Genomic DNA, 6461 nt, shown 5'->3' with positions numbered 1-6461 from the left:
CAAAATATGTGTCCTGTTTGGACCACGATATGCTGGCATAAATCTAGTTAAGCTTAACACTCTTGTTAAGACTCCTTTCAATAAATACAAAGATGCTGGGGAGATTTTTGACAATCATCAGAAAACAAATTATCACAAAAGCTGTGAACTGATGATTTCCTCAAAAGAATCAATTCAAAAGGGGGATATGATTACCATTTCAGCAATAATTGATAAAAATAGGGTTAAAATTGCAAAAGAAAATAGAGGCAAGATAAAACTAACTATTGAGGCTATTTTATATTGTGGCTTGCAAGGCCTAGCACTTCGTGGCCACAAGGATTCAGGAAGCTTAAATTTTAATAATAATGATAACTAAGGTAATTTTCGTGGACTTTTAAAATTTAAAGCATTAGAAGATCCTGTAAATAGAAGAATATTATAAAATAAATGTCTTTATACATCTTTTGGATACATTTATAACCCAAGTAAATGAAAGGTTTTTAAATCATCAAGAAGCACTTCAATCTGCAGATATTATATTTCCAACATTTAGATTTTTTATACTTTATATATAAATTTTAAAGGCTCAAAAAAATTTAAATTTCTATTATGGATTATTTATTTTACAGTCATCATATCCTGGTTATATCCACTTAATATTTTTAATTTAGATTTATTTAAAGTATTTATATGCCGCCGGTTATATCCGTTTAAAATTTTTTAAATTAAATTTATTTTTATATACCGATTTATAAATTTAATTTTTTATAATTCATATTAATTTAAATTTGTATATTAGAAATAGTTATTAGTCCTAATAAATAGTTTTTACCTATTATAGTGTCATACATATACAGTTATTGAAGTGACAGATATAAATGAGAACCCTTTTAACTTTTCCTCAGTTCCGTATAATAATGATAATTACCATTTCTTAATAAAGATATTCTTCACTGATGGATGCCAACATATTAGCAAACAATAATTCACTCAAAATTTAAAATCAGTCTTTTATAAATCTGCCCCAAATTTGTTGGTAAAAATAGGGTTTATTTTACCCATTTGGAAATGCATGAACCACATGAAAATACTTACGCATATAATTGTATGCAGTGGCGTAGACAACCCCCATAACCTCCGAAAAAAATTTTTTTTTCTTAGCGAATAATTTTATTTAAAAACGGTTTCAATTTATAAATAAAATTATATACGATATCAAAATGAAATATATTTAAAAAAAACAAGAATTTTCAATTTTAAATAATAACATGGTTTAAAAATATAATATTAAAAATTATATGTAAAATATTAAATAACAATAAAAATATATTGTAAAATTTTTTTGGCATAGTTAAATTAGATATTTATAAATTTGATAATAAAATTTATATTGTTAAACTAATTAAGTTTTAAAAATTTTAATTAATTTTTTATAATTTTTAAATAGAAGAAAAATCATTTAATTTGGTAAATATAATGAGAAAGTAAAGGTAATAGCTAATATGTTTCAAGCCCAGCCCTACCCGAAATTATTTTAAAAAAGTTTTGCCGGCCTGGCCCGAATTTATTTAAATATAGAAATTCATTTTTATAATTACTCAAAATAAAAGATTTATGTTATATGTAATTTTTATAAATAAAATCAAATATTTTTATTTTACATAATAAAATTGATATATTTAGATATATTTTAAAAAATTTCCAAAGCCCAACCCAACTCGTCAAGAATTTTTTTTAAAATATTAGGCCCGAACCCGATTTTTCTACTTTTGCAGATCTCTAATAAGAATTATTTATGTTTTATTAATATACTCATTTGTATTAAATATAATTGTTAAATTAAAATACTGTATAAGAATTACTCATATTTGATTGTAATTTTATTTTTTTTAAATATTACTTAAAATAAATTTTAATATAATCTGTATAATATTTCTACATTATGAAATTTATTTTATTGTATATTATCATTAAAATATACATAGATAATTAAAGGGGTGTTATTTATACTAAAGTATTTAAACAATAAATATAATCTATAATTGAAATTCTAATTTTGTTATATGCAAAATATTAATTAAAATAATTATTTCTAACATAGAATAAGATATATTGAGTTATCATAAAAAATGGGAGGTTGAGGGGGGGGCGATTTTTTTCTTCTTTCTTCACCGAATGGATTGAATTAATTTACAATTGAATAAACTGTTGTAGCTGTTGAAAAAACGAAGAAATAAATTTAATATAATACAAAAAATGTCAGTTATTTTCTGACAGGGAAATTAGTTTTCCTGGTGGATGAGAGCAGAACGAGAAGATCACATGGGTTGTTTTTAGAAAAGAACAATAAAAGTTTCTTTGTTTGCGATTTGGAGTGTAGAAGACATGATATTGGGAAGATGGGATTGATTGGGGAAGATTTAATATGTTTATGAAATATAATGTTATATGTGCATAAATAAAGTGGACTTATAGTAATGTTTATTATATTTATTTATTATTAAGGATCGTTTTGGATTGTTAAGTTATATTTTTGAGGGGGAAGGGTTAAGATTAAGGGGCATTTTTTTTTTCAATATAAACATTAATAAAATTTTCAGAATAATGCTTTCAGTCGCGTATTAATCACAAATTTGGCCAAAATTTTCCAATATTTTTTACTACTATAGAGGTTGGACACTAATAAAGCACAAAATATTGAAAAATTATTAACTCCCCCCCCCCCCCACCTACCCATGGATCATTTCTGGCTAGGCCACTGATTGTATGGTTAAGATTGATACTTTCTCTGGGAAAAATTATACACAAAATGCTCTTTTAATAATTTTTTTTATATTGAATATAATAATACATCTTTCCCATTAAGTACTTGTTTAGTCAAGTAAGATATGTTATTTAGGAAAGACATGGATAGAAAATATTTTTATTATTAAAGGCTAATTTTGATTATAAATAAATACATTATTATTGTTATATTATTCTATCACAATCAGGGGCGGACTGGCGATGCTAAGACCTCGTGGGCATTTTTTATAGCGGCCTCATTATATGGAGGCTTCGCCCCCATATCCCCGTTTTGCGGGCCTTCGGGCCGCTTTTGCCCGGTCTTCGACCGGGTTCCCTTAAATGGCTTCTTTGATTTTAATGATTTTTATTACTTCTTATTTTTTGAAAATAAGTTCAAACGTTTTACATTTTTAGTAAAGAATAGTATTATACGATAACCATATATTTTATTTTTTTAAAAAAGCACTACATATTCATTACCTATACAAAATAATATTCATTGAAAATATATATTTTATATTAGATTTACAACTATATTGCACATTAAAATCAAATCATACATCACATGTTAAATATAAAAAAAATGTATACATAATACTTGCTAAATGAGATTATGTGAAAGTTGTTTTTCTGGCCAGTCAATACATAGGCCATATACTATGTGTTAACTGGCCATAATATATTATTTAAGAATTTTATTATAATTATGAAATAATACAATATGAAATTCTTGTAAAAGACCTATATTGATATTTCTACATTTTTTAGTTATATAAAAAATTAATTATACACTAATTTAATTAGTATTAAAATCTCTCTATTTCCATATCTATTTAATGATAATATTATAAATTAATATCTTAATTATCATTTTACTAAATATTCTTAAGCTTGTTCATCATTTTATTTAACCAAATGTTGTTTTGCAAGAGCTTTTCATTTTAATAAGAATATGTGAATGTACGAATTGTGACTAATCAATACATGGGCAGTCAATCCTTACCTCTCTATTATTATTAAGCGCCTTATATGTCTATTAAATAAAGCTTTTAAAGTCTAATTATTTGTGTGAATAATGCTAAATGCCTAAGGATAATATATATATAAAATATCAGTAATCTAAATTAGTAATTTTTTTACCAAACAAAAAAAATGTGTAACGTGATTTTTCCAGAAAGAGGTACAAAAAACAGTGTATTTGAAATATTTATTTATTGAATTGCTCTCAATAAATGAACTTAGGTAAGGTAAATATCATAAATATACACATTTTGACCAATTTTGAGAGAAATTGGTCCAATAGATAAAAAGTTAAAAGGTGGTGGCCAGTCTTCACACATGGCCATTTATGGCACATTTCCCCTAAAGAAGTTAATAAAAAAAGTGAAAACCCAAAATTATTTAATATAACCAAAGACCTACAATAAGTTGACTAAAGACAGGTTATTTTTGTTACTTTCAATTAGCGCTTTCATATCCTCTCATCTATTGTGTGCCCCAATAAGTAAACTCACCGAAATCCCTGACCCTCTGCTTGACAACGATAGGTCTTTAGAAATCTTTTTTGTTAGTCGATTCCCCTCATTCGCGCCCTTTTTTAATCGATAACTCCTTCGCATACTTTAAATCGAAGAGCTTTGAGGACAATTCCCTACTCTATTCGTCTCCACAGGGAATGGCTTTATTTATCGAAGTCTTTCCACAGAAATTCAAACCAACTGCTAAGCAACGATTATTATGTCGTGCCAAACTATCAGGATTGACTTTGAAATTTTAATACTTTAAACTTATTACAATTAAATCCTAATTATTTAGGTAAATTTCAATTGATGGTAATGGCATAATAAAGATCAATATATCTATGAACTCAATAAATTCTATAAATTTAATTAGTGTTGTATCTGTCAATTTGTAATTGGCATTTATGGGTTTACTAATTATATTTTTCGAAAAGATGATTATTAATTTTTTTTTAATTATTGCTGGATATTTTGTTTTTATGATGTTATTGTTATGGAATTCATAAAAATGGATTATATATATATATGTAATAATTAGTTTTCATTACATTATGTTTATAACTTTTATTAGCATTGTCGAAAACCTAGATAATACCGATTTTTAAAAACGGTAAATTATTTTTATTTTGCTTAGGACCGTTTTGGTATTCTTTTGACCAAATCTAAAGGCTTAAGTAATATTTTTCGTTTTTAAAAATAGAAATCTAGATTTTTGACAAAACTAATCACGATCATTATATTTAATCAATGGCCTTTATTGATTTATTTTTTTTAAAAAATTTGCAATTTATCTGATGAAGATGAAATTAGAACCATTTTTAAATAAATTAAAATTGTTATTCACAAATAGTTAAAAAAACTAGGATAAATTTGTTTTTTAGTTACAATTACAATAAATAAACAAATTAGACGTATTTAATATATTTTTTAAAAAAATTTTAATTATTTGAAAATCCAGTTTGAAGAAAGATTGGGTTTTTAATTCTAAATTCCAACTCAATGTTGATATATTAGCAAATGAGGAATTCATTACGAAAAATTGCCTAACAATGTAAAAGTATCTGAAGATACTTTATTAGGTTTCGATACATGAAAGACGCTTTACTACTTAATACATATCAGCTAGCGTCTCTACATTCTTTCCATCAAGAGAATTTTAATCCACCCCCTCTCCTCTTTTTTTATAGTTATGACCACGTGATGAAATATAAATATCTTTTAATTAAATTATACAAAACAAAAATACAGCATTGACAATAAAAGAGTTAAACATTTTGGAGAATGCTATAAATAATGGATCTTCTATGGTTTTTTAGTTGACTTAGTAATTCATCTGAATATACCTCTCTTGTTCTTAATTGCTTTTCTCATCGCCGATTCTAAATTCGTTAATATAAACAAATTATTGATATTTGGTTATTTCCTTTGAAAAAAATCGATCTATAATTTTTTAAAACCTATAAAATCAAATCCACATGTATTTTTACGATTTAAAAAAAAATAAAATATAATTTATTAATTCACTGTTAAAATACTTATCGTTACAATTTAAATCCGTTTCAGATCTACTAGTACTTAGGTTGCTTCTATCACTAATACCTTTTAAATATATATTTAAACATATTGTTAAATGGCTCGATTTGAGCCGATTTTTAAAAACGGCTAACTCAATATTTTAATTAAATCGCTATCTTCATATAAAATTTTATTTTTTTAAATTTAATATTTTAAGAAACTTTCGTATCGTGTAAATTAATTTTGACCTTAAAAGCACATTATGTTGCAATTATACATATTATAGAATGCTGTTACATACAAAACCCGAACTTCTAAATATTACTGGTTTTCAAATAAAATCCACTAAATTTATAAATTCCTTGCTCCGACTACCACTGGTCTCCCCTACTTATTTCTATCTTAACAATTGGCATTGTTAATCTTCAAATATATTTTTTTCGATATAAATTTCCTTTTTTGCATATTTTTAAAATTTTATTTTTGCTCCCAATTTGACAAATTCTGCATATTCTATGTATATTGCTCCTAAATTCAAAAGGGGTTTTAAAAGATAAAACGATATACATAATAATGATAAGACAAACAAAACGCATATTGTCGTTAAAAAAATAAAATAATAATGTTAATAATCTGCTAATAATAATATGGGAACCA

The sequence above is a fragment of the Gordionus sp. m RMFG-2023 genome, chromosome 5 (genome assembly GCF_954871325.1).
Source record: "Gordionus sp. m RMFG-2023 chromosome 5, tfGorSpeb1-WG-v2, whole genome shotgun sequence".
Taxonomy (NCBI): Eukaryota; Metazoa; Nematomorpha; class Gordioida; order Chordodea; family Parachordodidae; genus Gordionus; species Gordionus sp. m RMFG-2023.
This window is presented reverse-complemented; position numbering follows the sequence as displayed.